A 25480-nucleotide genomic window follows, 5' to 3' on the forward strand; every position below is an offset into this window, starting at 1 on the left:
AGTGACCACAGAACAAAAACCCTTACTAGTGTTTCGAAAATGATATATTCTCTGTGCGAGAAGGGTAAACATAGAAGTGCTGTATCGCGACACCAGATTCCTCGCGATGCTGTTGGAATATTCCACCCACGGTGACATTATCGAAGGAATATCGCCGCAGAGTCGCTGGTCGCGGTTCTCCCGATAGAAGAAGAATTGAGTCCCGGCTCCAGCTGTGCTATGAACCGGGCGCCGCCGGAGTCGGTGCTGCCCCCAGCCGCATGGCGAAACAAAGTATTTACATTCATTAACTTGGGTTTTCTACTTCTTCCCAAAGGTCAAGTGGATTCCAGATACGGAGACAATCACTTTGTTTCCTCGGGTCTCAGACAAAGAGTCCGTGGATCCGTCCGGCTCCACCCTGTCCACACTGGCCACGCTCAGGGCACTGACACTGCAATTTTCCCATGAAGTATGTAACAAAGGCTTTCTGTCAATTTAGTATTGAAATAAAAATAAAAACAAGCCGGCTAACAAGAAAAAGTTTCAGGTAAAAAATATATCAAAAGAAAAAATAAAGATGTCACGAAGAAAAGATAGAAATGTAGAAATGGACATTTCCCACTCTGTGCGATGCTTGGCAAGCAAACAGCATGGCAAGAAAGACACGGAAATTACAAAAACTCTCCTTAGCCCTTTGTCTGCAAACCTAACCACAATTATAATTCAACTCCGAAGTAAAATTGTTCTCAATTCTCTCTGTGGAATTACTGCCACACGAAAGAAGCATTTTTTTTCCTCAGCAAAAACAGCGCCGAAATGTTCAGTTCTAGAAACCGTTTCTGAGTTCATTCTATACATTGAAATAGCAGCCACATCAATAAACAAGCGCGCGCCATTGCGGGAAGGCAGCCGCTGTTTATTTTTGCATCGCGCTTTCACTTTAAGTCAAAGCGCGATGCAAAAATAAACACGCGGCGCCCTGTCTCCTTTTGGGACGGCCCATCCGGACTGGATCTCACAGCTTGTTTATATAACACCCCTCTTTGAGATAAGAAATTGCTTTACTACAGCCGTGAAGCAGGCGATCCAGTCTGGATGGGCCGGACCAAAAGGCGAAAGGGAGGCAACGCAAACAGCTCATTTCCAATGGCAGCCCACCGGTTAGCATAAACGGTGAAGCCAGCCAATGGAAATGAGGGGCGGGGCTTCAAGCCCACTTCTGAAAGCCCTCTCTCACAATATCTTTCGCCAGCGACCAGCGCATGCGCTGCAACGTTAGGCGAGACCTAAAAACCATTCACAAGCATTGGCAAAGCCAAGGGCTAGCAGCCAATGCTAGACATATTGGCTACTGCTATGGCCTAAGCGCTTTATGCATGAAATGAACAGAACCAATCTTTCCTGTGCTCTCGGATCCCTCCCTTGTTCTGCTGCTCTCTGTGAGTCCCCTTCTCACCTAAAGAGTTCAGACAAGTGAGGCAAGCATCCTGTGCCTCTGAGAGCGCAGTGATGCTGGGTGATGCTGTGTCCATGTCCGGTCGGACTGGCCTCACGGGATGCAAGGAAAACCCTGGGAGGCTGAGAACAGATACATTCTTCTCCAATCCATGCAGCCTTGAGAGGAGTCTCGTGGAGGCAGCACACTGGTCTTTTAGACACGCTGCAGCAAAGTAATTCTCACAGGCTCTCTGCCAGGTGGACCTATAGTGGACATTTCACGAGTTTCTCTCTAGGGATTGGCTGTGAAATCTCTAGAAGTTTGGCCAATACATTTAGAAAAGTGTGCTGCAATAGTAATTACTGGGCTCCATTTTGAGAAACAAATCTTTGGGGAAGATCTCTCCCGAACCCATCTAGAGAGGATTGCGCTCATTCATTAGGCTCGATCGGTGCAAAATGGGGGCTGAATGAAAGTATTTCTTGGGATTCCTTTTCACTCACTGCCCTGCCCTGACCCATCCCACTGAGGCATTTGTGAAAAGACACATAATGAAATATATTGTCCTTTTGACGCCTTGGATTGCATTTTGATAGTATCAAATTAATAAACAATATTTACATTGTTTCTGTGATTTCTCAGATGGCATGTTGACACAAGTTCTGTTCACGTGCTGTGGCATATAAGACTCATCTCTGGTACCTGATCTGTTGTGACAGGAGAACTTGCATGTGCTTAGTAAATTCATTAAACACTCACTGAGGAAAACAAAAATTGATGGATGGAGTACCTGATTTTATCTGAAACACTCTTTGGTTCAGAAAAAAAACAGTGAGTTGTGTCCTAAGCAGAGAGAGTATGCCCAGACATGGGCTCTGGAGCTCACTGTACCACAGGGCTCAAACGACATCTCCCCGACGACAACCAAGGAGTCTGAAATATCTGGCGTAGCACTTCAGGCTGGGCTGTCTCTTTTGGAGTCTGGCAAAGACTGATTTCAGTGTGGCAGGTCTTTGTAGGGGCACTGTGAGCATAAAAACAATGGAATGGAATGTTGACCTGAACAAATGCCAGTGCATGAGATTAATTCAAGCAATCAATCTGTCACTTTTTATTTTTCTCAAGGGGTTGTCCATGGTAGGACGGTATGCCCAGGCTTGGAGCCCGTGTTCACTGTGCCAGTGTACTCACTCTGCACCTCACTCGTGCGGCCCAACCGTGCCAGTGTACTCCCTCTGAACCTTACTTGTGCGACCCAACCGTGCCAGTGTACTCAATCTGCACCTCACTCGTGCAGCTCAACCGTGCCAGTGTTCTCACTCTGCACCTCACTCGTGCAGCCCAACAGTGCCAGTGTACTCAATCTGCACCTCACTCGTGCGGCTCAACAGTGCCAGTGTACTCAATCTGCACCTCACTTGTGCGCCCCAACAGTGCCGGTGTACTCAATCTGCACCTCACTCGTGCGCCCCAACAGTGCTAGTGTACTCAATCTGCACCTCACTTGTGGGCCCCAACAGTGCTGGTGTACTCAATCTGCACGTCACTCGTGCACCCCAACAGTCCCGGTGTACTCACTCTGCACCTCACTCGTGCACCCCAACAATGCTGGTGTACTCAATCTGCCCCTCACTTGTGCGCCCCAACAGTGCTGGTGTAATCAATCTGCACCTCATTCGTGCGCCCCAACAGTGCCGGTGTACTCACTCTGCACCTCACTCGTGCACCCCAACAATGCTGGTGTACTCAATCTGCCCCTCACTTGTGCACCCCAACAGTGCTGGTGTAATCAATCTGCACCTCACTCGTGCGCCCCAACAGTGCCGGTGTACACACTCTGCACCTCACTCGTGCACCCCAACAATGCTGGTGCACTCAATCTGCCCCCACTCGTGCGCCCCAACAGTGCCAGTGTACTCAATCTGCACATCACTCATGCGGCCCAACAGTGCCACTGTACTCATTCTGCACCTCACTCGTGTGTCCCAACAAGGCTGAAACGTCTGTAGTTTACTGTATATGAGTGGCATGGACTCAGTGTTACCTGAAATCTAGACCAGAATGTAATGCACTCAGTTTTATCATTACATCTGCTCCACAATTGCCACCTTCCCAAGAAAGAAGCATTGCCTGCTAGTTTAAGTGAGGCGCCTCACACCTATTGCATCTGTTCACATCATTTTTGCCTGCTGGAGACCGGTTCATGCAGAATATGTCTCGCTGACATCAATTTCTGATTGAATCCGTCTTCTGCCAGCATTTCACAAGATTATTTTTTTTTAGCAAGATGTACTTTCATGTAAAAATCAAAAAGTAATGTGAGATAGCGGCAAACCACATTTCACTCTAAAAGTGTCATTTCACCCAATGTCATCTTATTTTCATGGAATTCCACATTTCTTGAAAAATGCCCAGTTCATTCACCCCTACTCAAAATCTCCTACACTGTAGAAGACGTTGTTCCCTTATGGAGTTCATGTGCAGGGGCATGGTTAATATAATTTATAGCGTACTCTGCAAACTCAAGTCAAGTCTACTGGTATTTATAGGGCGCCATCACCCAAGGGCATCCAGATGTCATATGTTACAGAAAAGAAAATAAGCATTGGTAATGCATTGGTTTTGCCTATGTAATAAATAAAGAGCTAAGAGCTGTATTTATCTATCATCGTCCGGGAGAAGGAAAGAGCTCCCTGACAGATAACACAGGAGTGGTGAGGATGTGGCACAGGGGCCACAGCTGCTTCTCAAGAGCTGGGGATCCCAGGTAAGAGTCTCGGTGGCGTCGCATAAAATCCTGTGAATCTATGCAAATAACTTAGGTACTGATTTGGATGTCGGTCGGAGTTTCCTCTGACCTACATCCATGAGGTTTTGGAACCGACCGACCTAAAGTCGGTGGTCCAAAACTGCAATTACGATGCGACCGCACATGGTGCGGTCGCAAACTTCCATTTCCCTATGGGAGCTCGTGAGGCGGTCAAAAAACGGCCGCAGCACCAGCTCCCATAGACAAATTGGAGTTTCGGTAAATCCCTTCACCGTGTGGCAGGCACCTCACGGATGGTAGAGAATTAAAGTGGGCAGATAGGCAAATGTGTAAAGGAGAAAGTAAGAGAGAAAAAGAGATGGGTAAGACCAATGTCAATGGGCCAGATTGCTTTAAAATGAAGTATTTTGCACTCATTTTCTGTAAATGTCCTTGGTCTCACCTGACTCTCTATAGGGGGAGGGGGTGGACTTTAAACTTTTCAGCACGGTCAATTTTAATTTTAATCGTTGTAACAATCCACATGTCTTATAGATTAAAATGTTCACATTTCTTTTGTTTTATTTAAATTAAATGTTCTTTGAAGAGGGCTCCCAAATATCCCTGTAAGCTAATTTTGAGAGATAATTTACTGGTGCAAAAGACTTGCTGACAGGAACGGGCAACATTGACCCCTCCCCATCCGTCCCTCCCCCAAACAGGAGGAGCCACGAAGTTCAACCTCACCTAAAACTTGAGGGGATATGTTCAGCTCTTGGAGAGAGACGTAGCTTTGGGGGAGGAGGCGGGAGAGAGGTGAGAGGAGGGGGGTCACAACCCTCTAAAAAATGTATTTTTTTAATAATAGCTGGGTACAGGTGTTTTGAGTTGGGTATGGTGGAATTTTACCAGAAACGTTTACATATGCACAGAAGAAAATGCACACTCTCTTGATCTGTTTTGAAATTCCTTCAACATGTTGGTTATTTTTTGAAAATATTTCATTTTTGGTGATTCTTAAAAGCTCTCATAACTAACCCAGCCACATATTTGATAGAAAGCACCCAGTCAGAGAATTTGGGAGGAGATGCAGCTATCCATTGCTTACAGATCTCTCTGCGTGCCAGTAGCATGGTGTAAAAGAACAGCTTAGAATTATTCTCTGTGACCTTTTCCAAGGAGTCCACACAACCAAAGATAACTGTCAAGATGCTTACCTTAATATCGATGTCTAGCATCTTGGACAGACGTCTTTCCAAAATAACTGGATCTCAGGACATTCCAGAAACATGTGTACATCGTCTTCTTTCAGGCCCCCGCACTTAGGGCATGTCACATCACCTCCTCTTCCAAACTTTGACAGCCTCTGTGGTGTCCAATATGCTCTATGGATGGAGAAAAGGTGATTTCTTCTTAGATGCGCAGATTTAACTGTTTTAAAAAGCATAGACATTGATACTTGCCACTTATTTTCGAGCGAGGACCCCGGCAAGCATCTTCCCCATAGCTCTGTTGGAAGAGTAAAAGCTCCATCTTCCAATTCAACCATCAGCCAATAGATGATGGCAAGCTCCTTTTTAATAGTTACTTCTTTCATAAGTGTATCTTCCAGATCGTTCTGTTCTCCTATCACAGTGGTAGGATCTTGACACCAGCTTTGTATTTGGATATACTTGAATTTGGATACCTGTTGGTTCGATAGCTGATTGCAAGTATCCCAGCTTATTAGTTGAGCTTCAGGCAAAATATGGTTCCATCTTGTTAGGCCTGCCTCATTCAATGGTCTAGCTAGGATATCTTTAGCCCAGCCCGGTGAGCCTGGTGAGTCCCAGATGGGAGCCATGGAGCTATAATATGGTATCTTCAGAGCCTTTCTGACCCTATACCAAGTCTCTGCCAGGCCTTTCAGGATCTTCAGCCTGACTTTCTTAAAGTATTTGGGGTCAGCGTATTTGAACAAAAAACCCTGGCTGGCTCCAGACTCCTGTCTTGCCATAGTATCTAACAACCTTCCAAGTTCCGATATTGTGGGAGTGTTAAAAAGCATTTTTCCGTTTTTTAGTAGGAATGCCCATGAATAAAATAGTAAATCTGGCAATGCTAAACCACCTTTATCGACCCTTCGTCTCAATTTCTTCCAGGCTATTCTTGGGCCTTTACTTGCCCAAATAAAAGTACTTATTTGGCCCTCAGTTTTTTAAGTGCTTCTTTTTCAAATGGTAGAGGGATAGCATCAAACAGAAAAGATAATTTTGGGAGCACCATCATTTTTATTAAATTGACTCGGCCGAGCAAAGTAAGTTGAAGTTGTGCCCAGATTTTTAAACAACCATTAATCTCTTTCTTTGCCTTCTCAAAATTCATTTTTGTTAGTTTAGAAAGATCTTGCGGAATCAAGACCCCCAGGTATCTCATTACCTCCTTTTGAACACCTTCCCCCACTTCTAAGTTCCAGGACATAATTTCCGTCTTACTTCTATTTACATCATAGCCCGATGCCTTCCCAAAATCCTTTGTTAGTGCGTTAATAGTGCCCATAGTTTTATGCAAGTTGGTTGTATAAATAAGAATGTCATCTGCATAGAGGTCCAGTTTCTTATTCCAGCCTTGGAAGTGGAAAGGTACAATCTCAGAATCTTCCCTGATTCTTCTGGCCAGAGGCTCTATATACAGGTTGAACAAAAGCGGCGATAGGGGACACCCCTGCCTAGTACCTCTGCTAATGAAAATTGGGTCTGTTAAAGAGCCATTAATCAGCAATCTGGTTTTTGGCAGACTATATATAGCTTCCAATATTCTACAGAAGTTTAAACCCAGGTTTGCTGAACTTGCTGCTGCTTGTAGGAAGACCCAATTAACTCGATCAAAAGCCTTAGTGGCATCTAAAGCAATTACCGCTAGTGGAAGCGCGTAGGTAGATGCAAGGTCTATCGAACCTATCAGTGAGTGGGTTAATTCCTTTAGGTACCTTCCACGAATAAATCCTTTTTGGTCTGTGTGAATCAGCTCTGCCATGGGACCATTCAATCTATCAGCCAATATTTTTGTGAAGAACTTGTAGTCACAATTTAATAAAGAAATTGGCCGATATGAGTCGCAATTTATTGGATTTTTTCCAGGCTTTAGAATCAAGGAGATGTTAGCCTTGTTCCATGAAGCTGGCATTTCAGTGCCATTAATAAAAAGATTATTAAAAATCTCTAAAAGGAAGGGTGTTAGTGTGTTCGCCAAAGCTTTATAAACCTCAGAGGGTAACCCGTCCGGACCCGGGGCTTTGGCTTTCTTCCCTTGTCGTAGTGCAAGCTCAACTTCCCCTTCCTTAATCTCTTGATTCAAAATCCTAGATTTGTCGGCTGAAATCTTTAAACCTTGGGATAGCCATACTTGAACCTCTTCCTGAGTGGGTTTTAGACCTTCATGATACACCTTACTATAGTGTTTATGAAAAACTTGTTCGATCTCCTCATTGTTAGTGATAAGGGCACCTGTACAGTCACTTTGAATCTGGTCAATCCTGTTCCTCACCTGTTCTTTTTTTGCTTTCCAGGCCAACAGCTTGCTACATCCTTCACTGTATTCAAAGTGGGCTAACTTGCTAGCTTCCCATTTTTTTCTGACCCTATCCTGTAAAATTGTTGACAGATTTTTCTCTCAGTACCTCTTGGAGAAGAATTCCCCGGACGTCTTCCTCTATCTTAGGGTCAGAGAGATCTTTCTCTAGGGACTGAACCTTTTCCTCAATTACTGACACCTCTTTACGATAGTTGCGCCTCTTCTCAGCCGCTAGTGTACCTAACCTGTCTCTCAAGAAAGCCTTGTAGGCATCCCAGATTACTCCAGATGTGGCTGAGCCCTTATTAAACAGGAAGAACTCTTCCGTTTCTCTAGCGAGTGTGGCCACCATATCATCATCCTGTAAAATCGTGCGATCTAACATCCATCTTGATTGGGAAACTTTCTCATATAAATCTAAATGTAGAAGCACTGCCGAATGATCTGACAGATGGGCACCCACGTGCTCAACCTTTTGAATCCACTTAGTTAAGCTACTGTCAGTGAGGAAATAATCTATCCTAGACTGATGTCTGTATTTATGATTGTAAAATGTGAAACCTTTTTTTTTGATTCCGGCCTTCAGCCTCCAGATATCTCGAAGACCCAGCTGTGTCATAGCTTGTTTGATCAGCATTGACATTTTTGGGTTGACACAGGCTCTACTACCAGAAGACCTATCTAGAGCATGATCCAGAACAGCATTAAAGTCACCGGCCAAAATGATTGGGTCAGAGGAGTCCACCAATTCTGCTACTAATTCACCTAAAGGAGAGACATCATCCTTATTCGGGCCATAATATCCCGCTAACGTGAAAGGGTAACCTGAGACCTTTGCCTTCACCACTAACCATCTACCTGCTTTATCTGAAATATGTGCCCCGAACACCACTTGCGACCCTTTTTTAACAAGAATCGCCACCCCCTTAGTGACAGCCGAATGAGATGAACAGACTACTTCGGAGATCCAGCCTTGGCTTCTAAAGAGGTCTAAACCCTCCTTCTCTAATAGATGGGTCTCTTGTAATATAAATATCTGGGCCGGGCAATCTCTTAAATATTGCAGGATTTTATGTCACCTCCCTCTTACCCTAAGGCCATTTACATTCCATGATAGAACTCTTATTACGGCCTTGCTTCTCTCAGTCATTCGTTTTCGTATTTTTTAGTGTCGTACAGAGGCGAGAAAAAAAAATAGATAAATAATAGGTGTTAAGAATATTTTCAGAGGCTCTAGAGGATCTTTTTTTAGCTTTTAAGAATCACCATTTTTGGTCTCCTGCTTTAGAGTGGTGCGATCAGCAAAACATTTACTAATATCCGATGATTACGCCTGCTAATGCCTCGTCCACCTACCCTGGTGTTTCTCCATTGATGCTTCCCAAACAGCGTTCAGGCGCTTGGGGGAATGCAGTGGAGGGAAAAGCGGGAAGGTGGAGGTGGGTTGTGACGCTCTCAGAAAATCTGGGCCATAAAGTCTCGGAGCAGATCATCCTTACCTCCCCTCCTTTTTTCTGGTCTTTCCAGCACGCAAGCACAGAGGGACACGGTTACTTCCAGTTAGGTGTGCAAATGGAATCTGGTTATCTTTTCTTGAGGCATATGAGGATTATAAAAAAAAAAAAAGGAAAAAAAAAAAAAGAAAAAATTTAATTTTTTATCACCTATTGCCAGGAGCGTAGCTAGATCTTTTGCCTCCCATGGCGATCCCTGCATTTGCTGCCCCATGACGGCCACAGGTAAGAGTGAGGGGGGTCTGCAGCCACCAAAGCTCATGCCACCCCCGGCAGACCACCCTCCCCAGGCCCCCCATGCTACGCTACTGCCTGGTGCCTCTACCAATCCGCATTCCTCTCCCCTTCCACTGTCCATTAGGTGCTTTTCGTGCACCCTGCTTGTTGTGCAATGTGTTTTAACATTACATGCCAGCGTGATTGTTGGAAAATCAGAAACTTACACCCCCAGTCTTACTGACCAAGCTAAGCCCCTGTTCTTGGAGTCTCAAGGAACAGACTAGTATTTTAAGCAACTACACGTGTTTCACGCTGACATTATCGATTAGCTACTGTTTACCTCCTACAATGTTGGCACAGCCCTGGAAGACCTTCCCCCCTCCTCAGGATCCATCTGTTCGTGACCCCTTACTGGGAACAATGATGGTAGTAAATCCTAAATCCTTTACTTCACACACATCAATCTCTTTTTTTAGTGCTCGAGGAAGAAGTATATGTACATCTTCTCATTGCTCATTATTTATTTCAGACTAACCTTTAGAAACGGAATCGAACAATTTACTAACTTTGATTTTTAGAGTTTTATATGGCGCAAACTAGACCTGAGACATTGGGTATCAGAGCACTTTACAAGAGCACCAGTTTTGTTACAGAAAGAAAGGATACATTCATTTTTGTTAGGCACAGGGAGATTAAGTGATTTGCCCAGAATCACAAGATGTTGAGCATCGTTGCCGAGACTCGAACCCGGTTCCCCAGCTTCGAGGTTGACCGCTCTAGCCGTAAGGCTACATCCTCTCCCGTCCTCTTTCATTTACGTACCCCTCACTTGAGCAGTTCCTTCACTTGGGCACTTTCCTCTTGCACCCCCTGACAAAGATGTTAAGATTTTGAGTTGTTGATGCCTCTACTGTAGGATTCTAATTGTTATGTATGGCACTCACAGAGAACCTCTATCATTTATTTCAGTTTCTAAATCTCATAACCCACCACTATGACATAGAAAGAATTGATAACTAAACTGGTTACCCACTGTTGTGATGTCATTAAGGCCTTCCAGGCCAGTGCAGTGCCACTTGTCTGCTTTGGACTAGAGCAGAAGGCACAGCTGCAGGAGGGAGAAGGGAGGCAGGGAAGGGGGTGGGGGTTGATCAAAAATGGCAGGAAAGTTTTTCTTTGTTTTACTTTTAGGATAGGGATAGATAACAGAGACCATGTAATGCATGGCTCCTCCATTACTCTTCTGCCACTGCATAGCACTTGAAACCAGGGGCCAATGATGTTGGCGGCCATACATAACATAACATTTATTGATGGGTAAAAAATGAATTATGGGGATGTTTCTCACATCTGGGTTCTAAGTGATGTCATAGACAATTTGAGCTTCGCTCTATTCTACCTGATGTCACTCAAAACCCCTCAGTGAAAAGCATTCCTGTAATTCACTGTTACCCATCTATAATTCTATATGTTAACCTCTCAACAACCTGTACCCTAATAAACACACCTAATTTTAATAAACCTTTTGAAATGATCCTACCTCATACCATTCCATCACCTTTCAGTTTACCATTCTTTCATGAGTATTGTTTTGCCCAGACTGCGATCACTGGAATAATTGCAAAGTACTCTTTCCTTATCTTGTCATTAATCTGAAATTTGTCTCTGTTTTTTCCATCTTTACCTTTATTTTCTTTGTTGACTTTTTGTATTGTGATTCTCTGTGTTTGTATTAATTGGTTTACTGTGCTGACTTTCTATTTTAAAATTGGTTTAATTACAGCCTTGAAAAAGCCCAAGTCCTGCAAGGCACTTTAGAGGGCGAAACGTGTTGGCAGAATCCAGTGGTTCCTCTATATCAGACAATGATGCCTACCATGTATGAAAATAGACACCACAAGGACTTGATTTTGAGAATGTGTTTTCTTTCACCAATGTGAATTCGATATACATCAAGCACTAAGCACCGTATAAACGTTCTTTTGGCATATGGATACCCCATGCTATCAATAAAAATAAATACATTATACAAATAAAATTCGAAAGACATCACCAGTAGCCATAGATTGTTATTTCGTGTATGTTATGGACATGGATTTGACACCCCTACATTACCCAGTAGCGATAGGATAATATTTATAAAGCACAGTTATACTTGCGGGTGTCAAGGCGCTGGGCGGACGTGGGAGGAGAGAGAAGTGCTAACACTCATCTAAGAAGCAAACAGCCATGTTTCAAAGGTTTTCTGAAAACCCGGAGAGAGTTTGCATTGGAAATGAGTGGGGGCAAGGAATTGCAAAGCTTGGTGGCTGATACAGAAAAGGAGCAGCCGCTCCATCTGGACCGGTGAAATCTTGGACAGACCAGTTTTTTCTATGAGGAGGATCTCAAGGTGCTCCCCGGAGTGTACCATCGAAACATGTTTTTTCAAATGTGGTGAACCTTTGCTATGCATAGCCTTATATACCATATTCAGGACCTTGAAGGAAATGCGCTTCCTGATGGGGAGCCAATGCAAGGCTCGAATCCCTTCCCTGGCTGACTGATACTTCGGAATGTTCAGAATCAGCCTCGCCGCTGCGCTCTGTATCACCTGGAGCTCGTTCTGTACCACCTGTAGCGATGTAATTCATACAAAATTGTACATCATCAATTACTGTCTGTGTGTCAAAAAGAATAGTTGTAGATATAATCTTTGATCTTTCATCATTTCAGGACATAAATAAATCAAATATGAGAATGAATCTTCTTTGTAGTCACATTCTGCAAGAACCTCATTTATTCTGTGGCAGCTGCCAACAAATGAAAGTCGTAGGCGGGCAAATGGGTGAAAAAGGTGCATTGCCGTCTCGGGGAAAATTATAAATCACATCAACATGTATTACATTATCATTTTAAAGTTAAAATGTTTAACTTTAAAAATGTTAACATATAATGCATGTCAGTGATTTAGCGTACATTCAAAAGAATTAAAATGAAAAACATGCACTTACCTTATTGGCAGTTGCACCTCCTTCTGTCCTGGTGTTTTCCTCCAGTCGTCCAGGGCGGGCCCCAGCTAACTCCGTTAACCAGTCCAGACACTGCTCTCATGCTGTTAACCAGCATGAGAGAAGTGCCAGGAATGGTTGCAGCAGGTTGTCTCGTCACTCCAAAAGGCACTGACGGCCTGTGCTTGTTCTCCACCCAGTTGTCTAAGACAGCTCAGGTTGGAGAGGTTTAAAATGCGCATGTCTGGCTGGGCAACGCCAGACAGCCAAACAAAGAGACATTCACACTTTAAACTTAAGTGCCCACTACTGCTCCCTGCTGCTGTCACTCAACAGCAATGGCCCCGCCCCACCCTGACTCTCGAGAAGGAGTAGTAAAAAATAAAATATTAATAGATTAACTTTATTACCATTTTATTTTCATCTCTGCAGCATTTTTATTTAGTGGGGCAACGCTCCACCACACTAATGGAGGAGCCGCGGCTGCACTTATTTGAAAACGAAGGCCCTCCCCCAAAATTTGGCTGCTGAATTTTAGAGAAACCTTCACTTCAGAATTTTGGAACAAGATGAAGTGATCGTAAGATCGGTCAAATAATCTTGCTTTTTACTCCATGTATACAAAGTCAAAACGTCATACAGGAGTTTTCTCAAGGCAAATTCTTTGAGATCAAATGCAGTGGAAGTTTCAAACATTGACTTCCCCTTAGCTTTCCTACATAGGATAGCTGGCAGATCCTAAGACCAGAGGGCATGTCATCCTCGGTTTTCCAAGGTGTCTTTCAATGCTTGTTTGCAAGGGTTTTAAACCCTGGTTCACCTCTGTTTCGTATTTGTATATTTCTTCTCATAAATACAAATGGAGTGATCCATAATTATCTTATTTGATGACATAGTTTTACAAACGCGTACATGGCTGCTAACAGTTGCCTAATTAGACCAGATCCCAGCCTCACTTTGGGGTGGCTTGAGGAATTCAATAGTTGAAGTCTTTCCCGCATTGGTGACACTGTAATTGATCCAGACTGGTTCCAATCTGTCTCAGGTCTGCCTCCTGACCATACAAAAGAGATTGTATCAGCTAAGCCCGCATGGCCGCCCTTAATGCGTTAGATGAAACGATGGGCAACCCAACACAGAGTTGCCTGAAAGTGAAGTGAGAGCAGACATTTCGTTCTTTAATTTTGCAGAGGGACAACAGGTTGATCCTGTTTCGCTAAAGCAGACGCCTTTTTGGAGGTCACAGTGATTCTGTGTTCACCTAAGGTGCCAACAGCTGTTCTTCTTCGTCCTGCCTCTTTTAAAAACCATTACTTAGGTTTTAGAGGCATTAACAAGAAGACAAATTAGTCTTTTATAGACATCAAATTTTGATAATGGCATCATCAAACCAATCCCAGTCTGATCAAAAATTCAGATCATCATCATGTATGCTCATTCAAGTGCGATCCTCTTTCGGCGGAAAACAACTAACTAACGACGGGGCAGACATTTGATGAGCTGCATGGAGGCTGAGTAATAGGGGAGCCAGAAACATCCCTGCTTCCACCCCTTGTTACAAATGTTTATCCAGAAGATATGAATCCTGTCTCAGTTGTACCAGGACCCCTGAGCTTTTATGCAACCGTTGGGTGGACTTCAGCAAAGGTGCAGAAATCCCTTAGGATGTCAGGTTATGCCTTGAGATCCCTCTGTCCGCACCACTGAGGACAGCCCTATGATCCACGAATCAAGAACTCGAGCGAGCCTCTGAGGTGCGACTCAACCATTGGATAATAAGGATGCCATCAGTGTGTTGTCAAGGGTAACAAGCTTCCCTCTAAAATGGTGTCAGTGATCCAGCTGCAACCAAAGACATCAGTTTGGTAAGTAAAATTCTAGCCAAAACTTGACCATTATTATCAGGCAGAGGGATTAATCTGTCATTACATGTACTGCATGATTCTCCCCTCTGAAACAAGGGATGTAAGGTTGAGCCTCTCCAGCTAGCACAAATATCGGCCTGTTGCTAAGCGATAACCATCCTGCTCAATATGTCACATCAGCTTTTAACATGGCTGTTGGCAAGCCATTGGGCCCTTGAGCCCCATTAGTTTTGATACAACTTGCTACTATTAGGGGGCTCACGTCTACGTAACAATCAATGATTACTTCAACAGGGCAATCCCTTGACGGTCACACACAGTTGTTGACCCATAGTTCTCAACATATGACTCTTTAATATGAAAACTCCACCTACTTGCGTCATCACAGTTTGCAGTGGTCATTCCAGTAACCTCGTATTAATTGTTAATAAAAGCGTAATCATCTTTCTGATCTTCTGCATAATAATATAATGGATTTTAATTACTTGTTTCACATAATACCCCTTTTTTGCCACACACTCGTCCCTACAATACCTTTTTTTAGCTAATTAATTTTCGGCTTAATATTACCTGACCATTTAATTGATTTCCTATTATAGTTGACTCAAAGCTCTCCACTTAGTTCAAAGTTTGCGAGTGGGACATATGTTTCGCCCTTTCAAAGATTACATTAACACCACCCCTTTTAAAACCATTGCTCATATTCAAATAGAAGCGTGCAATGCCACAGCCGGCCTAAATGCCCTTCATTGAACCCCGCTCTCATCAATCTAACAGAATCACATTAGAGTTAAGTGCTTTCCAATAAAATATTTCATATTCTACTGCTGCAGACCACTTCATTCTAATTTGTGCCAATCTAGTTACTTCGCCAGCAGCTTTCAGTATGCCAGCTGTATATGGCTCCAGGTTTAATAAGTAATTTGCAAGTAATTTGGTAGACAATGATCATTTTCGAGCCAGGGCTTGACAGAAAAACTCTCCCTGGATGAAACAATGAGAGAGACTCATAAGTATGGCCCAGCTGATATGTGTGAGTAATTGCATTGTGTCTCTGGAAGGAGTATCCATTTACAGAGCAGGCTTGCAGGAATCCAAAAGGAAACTCCCATCGCTGTCAGTCCTTTGTACTTCCGGTGCCCAAGGTCACCCCAAATAGAAAATCTTTCAAATCAGCACACATAGAAGAAATCATTAAATCTAAGTTCAAATGTCCATCTGGTATACCTTTAACTTATGATGGGGAACTAAAAAAATTACTCAGTTCCATAAACAGAGCCTCTAATAAGTTGCTTTTCTTCGTTTGAAAATGTAAGGGTATATTAGACACTTACATTGATATGATATTTATAATTCTTAAAACAATTTTATCATGAATCTGCAAACCATCAGAGCTCTGAGAGGAAGGCAACTCCCTTGCTGTTAGAGTCCAGGAAACATGTACTCACAAACTGCCTGCGGACTGCAATTTTTATCGCACCGCTTGGCTGGGGCCGCCATTCATGAAACGCTGGGTCGCAAAATGGGCTCAATGGGCATGTCTTCTAGAAACAGTGTATGTTGGAGGGAGGACCACCGGGGAGTCAGGGGGACTGCTCCAGCCACCTCCCTTCCGCAAAGTTATAGCCAAGCGCCGCTGAGAAGCCTCCTAAGAGAGGTCCTTCTCCTGAGATCGTACTAGGCCCAGTAACACCACCACACCGGACTCTGTAGCAGTTGCTTATCTTGGTTCTTTATCAAAGGTAGCACATTCAATATTTACAGTGGGATCGAGTGATCCAAAAAGAGTCTCAATGTCTTTAGGGGGATAGGGCAGCGGGTCAGTCTCAGTACCAGCCAGGTACGGGGAGGCTCTGTGCCAGGCCTTGCGTGCTGGTCTCGAAGTAGCTCGGACGGGGAGAGCCGCGACGGCGTCTGCAGGGCTCGGGTGGTAGTTCCGCTTGGGTCGAGCCGTGACACAGTCAGCAGGGCTCCGGTGGTAGGTCCGCTTTGGTCGAGCCGCGACGAGGTCAGCTGGGCTCTGATGGCTAGTCCAACAAGGTCGGGCCGCGACAGCGTCAGCAGGACCCCAAAGGTTCGTGAAGGTCTTCAAGCACGGTGGAGCCCCGACGTCGTCAGCAGGGCTCAGGGTGTAGGTTCAGGATAAGTCTTTCTCCGTAGGGTCAGCCGCGATCCGATCAGCAGGGCTCTTGACTCCGGGATACAACTGTTGTCTTGTTGTCGGGTCGCCCCAGATATAGGACTGGAGCCCTTAGATGTCCGGACCCTTGCACCCGGGGGGGCGGAGAGGCCGGGTAGGGAGCGGCCAGACGCCCAGCAGGAGAGGCGCCAGGCCCCAGAGAGCTGTGGGGCGCTCGCACCTAGGTGTGGAAGGACGGTTGGGGGTCCCATCGATACTGCCCTCCGCCGGGAGTGGGAAGGGTTCACGTGGTATCCCCCGGGCCAGGGGTTGGCGCCTCGATGTCGGGCTTCGCTGGGACCGAGGCCGGGTGGTGCGGGGTCACGTCGGTGGTCACGTGGAGTGACGTATAATCCAAAATGGAGGAGCCCCGAGGTGCATGCGACCTCGTGCGGCTTAGCGAGGGGGAACAGGACCACGCCACGAGGCCGGCTCCAACACGCGTCCCCCCCAGCTGAAGGCAGGGAGAGTCACCCATCTCCTTGGGGGTTCTCCTCGCCGAGGCGAAAGAATCTGGACAGGCCGTCCGCATTGGCGTGGTCGTTGCCGGGCCGGTGCTCCACGGTGAAGTCCATCCCTTGCAGCGAGATGGACCATCGCAACAGCTTGGGGTTCTCGCCCCGCATTTGCATTAGCCACCGCAAGGGCCGGTGGTCAGTTTGGACTCTGAAGTGGGTGCCGAAAAGGTAGGGCCGGAGCTTCTTGAGAGCCCATACCACAGCGAAGGCTTCCCGCTCGATGGTGCTCCACCTCTGTTCTCGTGGCAGCAGTCGGCGGCTGATAAAGGCCACAGGTCGGTCGAGGCCCCCGGCGTCCATCTGGGAGAGGACCGCCCCGACCCCGTACTCTGATGCATCGGTCTGAACCACAAATTTCTTGCTGTAGTCAGGGGCCTGTAGCACAGGGGCAGCACACATGGCCGCCTTGAGGGCTTCAAAAGCGGTCTGACAGCGGGGCGTCCAGTGCACCGCCTTGGGCTGTTTCTTGGAAGTGAGCTCCGTAAGGGGCCCCACAATGCTGCCATAATCTTTAATGAATCGCCGGTAGTAGCCTGTGAGGCCCAAGAAGGCCCGGACAGCGGTTTGGGTTGCGGGGGGCTCCCACGCCTGGATGGCATCGACCTTTAACTGGAGGGGCGCCACCTGGCCACTCCCCACCTGGTGGCCCAGATAGGTCACAGATCCTTGACCGATCTGGCATTTGCTGGCCTTAATTGTGAGCCCGGCCCTTTGGAGAGCGGCCAGGACTTCTCGGAGGTGTCCTAGGTGCGCGGCCCAGTGGTTGCTGAAGACGGCAATGTCGTTGAGGTAGGCCACTCTGAAAGCTTCTAGCCCGGCCAGGACCTTGTTCACCAGCCTCTGGAAGGTCGCTGGGGCATTCTTCATCCCGAAGGGCATCACCCGAAAGTGGTAGTGCCCATCGGGGGTGGAAAAGGCGGATCGTTCCTGGGCGCCGGGAGTGAGCTTGATCTGCCAGTACCCAGCGGTGAGATCAAAGGTGCTTAGGTAGCGAGCGGCCCCTAAGCGATCGATCAGCTCGTCTGCCCGTGGCAGGGGGTGGGCATCGGTCTTGGTGACTGCGTTCAGGCCCCGGTAGTCTACACAAAATCTGAGTTCCGGGGAGGTGCCGGGGGCAGCAGCCTTCGGCACCAGGACCACTGGGCTGGCCCACGGGCTGTCTGAGGGCTCGATGACTCCGAGGGCGAGCATCTTGGAGACCTCGGTCTGTATGCAGGCTCGGACTCGGTCGGGTACTCTGTAGGCGCGGTGCCGCACCGGGGGGCTGTCCCCGGTGTCCACGTCGTGGACGCACCAGGGGGTCACCCCGGGCATGAGAGAGAAGAGGGCAGCGAAGGGTTGCAGCAGCTTCCGGCAGTCATGGCGCTGTTCTGGGGTCAGGGTGGCGGAGAGGTGGACGCCCTCCACGGAGCCGTCTTGGCCCGAGGACCCCAGGAGGTCTGGTAGGGGCTCGGAGTCGTTTTCGCCCCCATCGTCGGTAGCCAGCAGCAGGCTTAGTTCAGTTCGGGCAAAGTGGGGCTTGAGCCGGTTGGCGTGTAGGACCCGGAGGGGGTTCCTCGGGGCCTCCATGTCGACCAGGTAGGTGACGGGGCTCTTCCTCTCAACCACCTTGAAGGGCCCGGTCCACTTGTCCTGCAGGGCGCAGGGGTCCACGGGCGACATGACCCAGACTTGCTGGCCCGGCTCGAACTCGATGGTCGAGGCATTCTCGTCATACCAGCGTTTCATGTCTTCTTGGCTGGCTTCGAGGTTGGCTTCTGCCAGGGCCCGGAACCTCCGAGTCTGGTTCCGCAGGGTCAGGAGGTACCGGTAGACGTCGGGGGGGGCATCTTGGACGTTCGCCTCCCAGCCCTCCTTGACCAGGCTGAGGGGCCCTCGGACGGGGTGCCCATACAATAGTTCGAAGGGGCTGAAGCCCAGGGATTTCTGTGGTACCTCTCGATAGGCGAACAGGAGGCAGGGCAGCAGGACGTCCCATCTCCTCCTCAGGGGCTCTTCCAGACCCTTGATCATTCCCTTCAGGGTTCTGTTGAACCGCTCGACCAGTCCGTTCCCTGGGGGTGGTAAGGAGTGGTGAATTTGTAGGTGACCCCACATTGTTGCCAGAGGGATTTCATGTATTTTGAAATAAAGTTCGTACCCCTGTCGCTCACCACTTCTCGGGGGAACCCCACTCTGGAGAAGATGCCCATCAGGGCCCGGCCCACCACTGGAGCTGTCACAGTGCCGAGTGGGATGGCCTCGGGGTATCGGATGGCGTGGTCAACCAGTACCAGGATGAAGCGGTGTCCCAGGGCGGTCCGGGGGTCGAGGGGCCCCACGATGTCGATCCCTACTCGTTCGAACGGGGTGTGGATGGCTGGAAATGGTTGGAGGGGGGCCTTAACTCGACCCCCAGTCTTTCCGCTAGCCTGGCAGGTCTGGCAGGACCGGCAGTGATGGTCCAGGTCTCTCCGCATTCGGGGCCAATAGAAATGGGTCACTAGGCGGCTGTAAGTTTTGTCTCGCCCGAGGTGTCCGGCGAGGGGTACGTCGTGCGCCAAGTTCAGGAGGAACTCTCGGAATCGGAGGGGAACCACCAACACCCGGCCGGCTCCTAGTTCGGCGACTTTCTGCTCGCTGTACAATAAGTCATTGTCCCAATAGATCCAGTGGGTTCCTGTGGGGTCCCCCGAGGCCTGGGCGGCCGCTTGCTGTCGGGCCCCCTCGAGGGACAGGCAGGCCTTTTGCTCTTGCTGGAATTGTTCGTGGGTGGGGCCACTGGGCCAGCTCGGGGATCTCGCTGAGGGAGGCGGCCTCGTCGGGAGGAAGTTCGGATGGCCCGGCCTCATCGTCAGGTTCCTCCGTGCCGGAGGAGGGTGATAGTTCTGGGCCCGTAGGCTCGTCGGGGGCCGCGGCGGCGGCAGGTTGGGCGGTCATGGACCGGGTGGTGGCGCAGGCCCACTCGGGCAGCCCTAGCATCCCCAGATGCTCTCGGCGCTCCACCTGGGCCCAGGGGGAGCTCTCTAGGTCATTCCCCAGGAGGCAGTCCACCGGGGCGTCGTCGCGGACAGTTACTTTGAGGGTGCCTGACACTCCTCCCCACTCGAAGGGGATCCTGGCCATCCGGCACATGCTTTCGGTGTTGTCCGCGGTCCGGACAGGGCATAGGACATGCGGCAGGATTTGTTCGGGGGTCACCAGGTGGCAGCGGACAGCGGTCAAGCTGGCCCCAGTGTCCCGGAGAGCTTCGGCCCGTTGTCCATTGATGGTGACCCACTGCTGGTACTTCTGGGTGTTGCTTGGGATGGCAGCCCGGGGCACCATTTCGCGGGGGCCCAGGCATACGAGTGACATGGCAGCTGGTTCCCACTCGGGGGACCCGTCCTCGCGGTTTTCCTCCTCGTCCTCCCCTTCCCCCAGGGCTGCGGCGGCTATTTGTCGGGAAGGGGGCCCAGCGGTCCCGCTCCGCCGGTTCACAGGGCAGGCCGGGTCGCTCGCAAAGTGGCCGGTCTGTTGGCAGCCGAAGCAGGTCACTGTTGGTCGGGGTCCAGGCCTGGCGATGGGGGTCCCCCTTCGGACCAGGGTCGGGGACGTGTGGTTGGCGGCTTGGCCTCGTGGCGGGCTTCTGGGCGGCCCGGTCGGGAAGTCTCGACTGCGGTGGGACCCCCCTCCTCCGCCCCGCTGGCGAGGAGGTCCCGTGGTACTCCGTTGGTAGTCCCCCACGGGGTTCCGGGGGACCCGGGTGTTGACCCATCGGTCGGCTTCGGCGGCGAGCTTCCGGGGCTCGGTCAGCTTACTGTCCAGGAGTTGTTGCCTTAGTTCCACAAAGCAGTTGTTGGCGAGGTGCTCCCAGACAATGAGATCGAACAGTTTGTTGTACGAGGTGACCTTGCTCCCTTTTATCCACCCTTCAAAGGCCCGGCTGAAGAAGTCCACGTATTCGACCCATGTGGTGCCGGGGAGCTTCTTACAGTCCCGGAAGCGCTGCCGGTACATCTCGGCTGATAGTCCGTAGCGTGTGAGTAGGGCTTCTTTCATGTGGTCGTATGAGGTCATCACCGCGTCGGGGAGTTGCAGCAGGGTATCCCGGCCCTCGCTGAGGAACCTCCCCATAGGCCGGCACCCCAATCCTTCCGGGGTACCCGATGGGAGGTCATGGCTACCTCGTAGGCTCGGAACCACTGCTGGATGTCGTCGTTTTTGTAGTATTCCTTGACGACATCCTTGGGGATATGAACCTTCGGCTCGGTTAGTGGCAGAGCGTCCCGGGCCCCGGGGGTGCCGGTCTCCCCCGTTTTGGATTTCAGTTCGAGTGCCTTGAGGCCCCTCTCGTGTTCGAGGGTTAACCGTTTCTCTTCTAGTTCTCGCTGCCGTTTCTTTTCTTCGATTTCCTCCTGCAGCCGGAGTTGCTCCAAGGCTAGTTTCTTCTCTGCCAGCAGGAGTTCACCGTCCAGCCGGAGTCGGGCGAGGTCCATTTCGTGTGTCCGGACCCTCTCCCGTTCTTGCATCTCCTCGTGGGACAGGCCGGCTTCCAGGATGCTTCGTCCCCCATCTGTCGGGGTTATGGTCGGTGGCAGGTTTCCGCCCCGGGCCGCGGTTCCCTCGGCTCGGGGGGGAGTGGTCTCGGATTCTGCCCAGGTTTCAGGGCTTTCTGCATTTCTTCCTTGGTGCCCAATCCTGTGGTTGGGATCCCTTTGTCCTTGCAGAATTGTCTCAGTTCTTTGTGGGTGTACTCTTCCAGCTTTTCCAGTTGGAAGGTTGCGGCGATGGTTGCTTCTTGGTCGTTCATGGTTCCCTTCTTTCCGTCTGGTTAGGTAGTGGTTGCGTTACTTGCTTGTACGATTGTGTCTGGCTCGGATCCCGTCGCTGGCCACCAAATGTTGGAGGGAGGACCACCGGGGAGTCGGGGGGACTGCTCCAGCCACCTCCCTTCCGCAAAGTTATAGCCGAGCGCCGCTGAGAAGCCTCCTAAGAGAGGTCCTTCTCCTGAGATCGTACTAGGCCCAGTAACACCACCACACCGGACTCTGTAGCAGTTGCTTATCTTGGTTCTTTATCAAAGGTAGCACATTCAATATTTACAGTGGGATCGAGTGATCCAAAAAGAGTCTCAATGTCTTTAGGGGGATAGGGCAGCGGGTCAGTCTCAGTACCAGCCAGGTACGGGGAGGCTCTGCGCCAGGCCTTGCGTGCTGGTCTCGAAGTAGCTCGGACGGGGAGAGCCGCGACGGCGTCTGCAGGGCTCGGGTGGTAGTTCCGCTTGGGTCGAGCCGCGACACAGTCAGCAGGGCTCCGGTGGTAGGTTCGCTTTGGTCGAGCCGCGACGAGGTCAGCTGGGCTCTGATGGCTAGTCCAACAAGGTCGGGCCGCGACAGCGTCAGCAGGACCCCAAAGGTTCGTGAAGGTCTTCAAGCACGGTGGAGCCGCGACGTCGTCAGCAGGGCTCAGGGTGTAGGTTCAGGATAAGTCTTTCTCCGTAGGGTCAGCCGCGATCCGATCAGCAGGGCTCTTGACTCCGGGATACAACTGTTGTCTCTTTGCCGGGTCGCCCCAGATATAGGACTTGAGCCCTTAGATGTCCGGACCCTTGCGCCCGGGGGGGCGGAGAGGCCGGGTAGGGAGCGGCCAGACGCCCAGCAGGAGAGGCGCCAGGCCCCAGAGAGCTGTGGGGCACTCGCACCTAGGTGTGGAAGGACGGTTGGGGGTCCCATCGATACTGCCCTCCGCCGGGAGTGGGAAGGGTTCACGTGGTATCCCCCGGGCCAGGGGTTGGCGCCTCGATGTCGGGCTTCGCTGGGACCGAGGCCGGGTGGAGCGGGGTCACGTCGGTGGTCACGTGGAGTGACGTATAATCCAAAATGGAGGAGCCCCGAGGTGCATGGGACCTCGTGCGGCTTAGCGAGGGGGAACAGGACCACGCCACGAGGCCGGCTCCAACAGTGTACTTCATGGTTTGTAAAATCAACCCTATCGCAGGGTCGTTATTAAAGCACTGCAAACCAGCAGCATTCCAGGGCAGCAGTTTTAATGACAATTCGTTTCTCCAAAATCCAGGTGGAACAGAGACTCTAAATTTTATCCTCATTGATCAAACTTGTGCGACCCAACTCCAACATTTTGCCACCACATTCCACTCTGGCGGAGAGTTAGCAAATGACTGCCACTCACCTTATCACCTATAACTTTCAACTTAGTATGTATTATAGCCTGTTTGTAGGGATTCTCGTCACACCCCTCAAGAGACGCGAGACACCCTGTGTGGTGACTTTTGATCAATTATTAGTTTATTTGCACCCCTCAATGTCCCCTCAAATACTTCTTTCTGTAACTGAGTAACAGCTGCAAAGATATAACTCTTACTTAAGGTAAACTCAACTGGGGCTCTGATTGCCATGTAACGATGCTAGATTGTGAATCACTGCCCTGGTCCACGGCTCTAAACTCAAAGGACCACATATCTCCTGACGTAAGACCAATACCAGTCTTACACATACGGAAAAAGCTCTAGAGAATAATCAAGAACTGAACCGAACCTATAATTGTTATTAATGAGTTTTTGCATCAGTGGTTGCGTGGCCACTTACTAGATGTCATGCACTAAAAAAGAAGCAAATTGATTGGGCGAGAGGAGCCGGGTGGGTGTGATGTATTAGGCAACAGGTTCGACTAAGTCATTTTATGTCAATGTGAAGAAAGTAAGGAAGATAATGTACATTTTTAAGATTAATCTTACAAAGTAAATCAGGACGAAAGAACAGAAAATATATTGAGGGAAAAACAGATTAATTAAAAAAAGCAAATCTAAAACATTGAAGTTGCAAAGAGAGAAGGAGGTGCTTTGCTACTGGTTTAAAGAGGCCATATGAGTATGAATAATTGGACCAGCACAAGGAGGTGTAACCTGGCATAAGAAGGCCCCAATTCAGCCTAAAGCCTACGAATATCTGTGAGATACCAGAGTCTGAGTGGCTCCTCATCACAGTCTACTGGGGGGCCCTGCTGTGTGTCGATTTAGATACCGTATATAGGTTTCCCGATTTATGTCCTTATATAGGCACAATTCGCATTGCCCATATGTAGGCACAGAAATCCTATCCTTATTTAGGCATTATCCATGCTAACCAAATACAGGCATGGCCACCTACATCTGTTCATCTACGTCACAACGAGTTCTTGGAAAACCAGACTCTTAAGCCTTTAGGACTTCTCCTTGCTTGGATATTGATTTCTCCAAGAACTCATTTATTATGCATGAACATCTATTCCTTAGGGGTTCATTCATGACGCTCTTCTGCCCGACTTTTATGTCAATACTTGCATTCCTAAACACCTTCAAGGTATAAATATACCTTCACTTACCATGGCAAACCACGGTTCGGCTGCCTACTTGCACGTCGCGGCTCGCCACGGCAAGTTCGGAAGGAAGTCAACTCCCCGCCAGACGCACTGACCAGACGCTGTCATCCTCCTCGCAGAGAATCCAGCTCCAGTGTTTCTTATTCCCCTTGCGGGGTGTTAGAGATCGAGACTCGGATAGAGATTCCAACCTCACTCATTCTAAGGTACGGAGTGGACTAGAACCTAGAGGGACTTTTGGCAAATCTTGGCAACCATAGCTAAACTAGACTATAGACAAACAGTACCTACTTCTTACCTCGTACTACACTTAGGTTAGGTATACTGGGGTAGAACTAGCTAGAAGCATTAGATGAGTAATAACATTTTAGCCTGTGTTACTTATGTATGTATTTTTAGGAATATCTGTCATAGCTACAAACCATGCTATTGCAGTATTATTTTATCTTACTGCTAACGCTGTACATATTATACTTCGCATTCTGTCTTACGATTGTAGCAGTTCATATCTCTTGCATGAGAAATAAGACTGTTCAATAAACCCTGTGTATTGAAACGCCCATCTATCTATTTCTGTGCGACTCTGTAGAAACGAAGCATGCACGATTGACTGAGTGAAACTGTTATCTATTGTTTCCACGATTCTGAGATTGTTCCGATTCTAAGGGAAACAAAGTTGTCATGTTTATGCGGTTGTCAGAAACTAATCCCTTCTTGATTATTCGAGAAGTTTTTTAGTGACCTCTGAGTTAGTTGGCACACACAAGTAATTAAGTTTAGTGTATTCGATAGAGACATACTGACCTCACTCCTATGTCAAAACCATAGTCTTTATTATTCCAATGCACAGAGCCTATCAGGGATATAGGAACTACACTACGTGGCCCCAAGCAAGACTGCTGCTCTGATAATGCAGATCTCAGCTGCCAATATGATGCCCAGGCTTTTTCTTAAAATCAGGATCCAGCAGGAACACAAACTGTTGTTCCTATTTTTTGTTCTTGTTGGACCCTGATTTTAGCAAGAAGCACGGGCACCATATTGGTAGCCTGCAAGACCCGTGTCAGTTTGTAAACTAGCAGATGAAACAAACTGTTTGATCCGCGCTGCACAGACAGGTAATTGAAAATGCTGCT

General features: G+C 48.6%; 1 long non-coding RNA gene across 1 annotated transcript in view; it reads left to right on the plus strand.

Moving 5' to 3' along the window:
* LOC146822044 (uncharacterized) overlaps nt 1–12059 on the plus strand; it is a 176093-nt gene extending 164034 nt beyond the window's left edge. Inside the window, exon 4 of the long non-coding RNA XR_014963223.1 lies at nt 11238–12059. This is a non-coding gene — a long non-coding RNA (uncharacterized LOC146822044). The remainder of the gene's footprint in view (nt 1–11237) is intronic.
* Nucleotides 12060–25480: the final 13421 nt, after the last annotated feature.

This window comes from Triturus cristatus, chromosome 6 (genome assembly GCF_964204655.1).
Source record: "Triturus cristatus chromosome 6, aTriCri1.1, whole genome shotgun sequence".
Classification (NCBI taxonomy): Eukaryota; Metazoa; Chordata; class Amphibia; order Caudata; family Salamandridae; genus Triturus; species Triturus cristatus.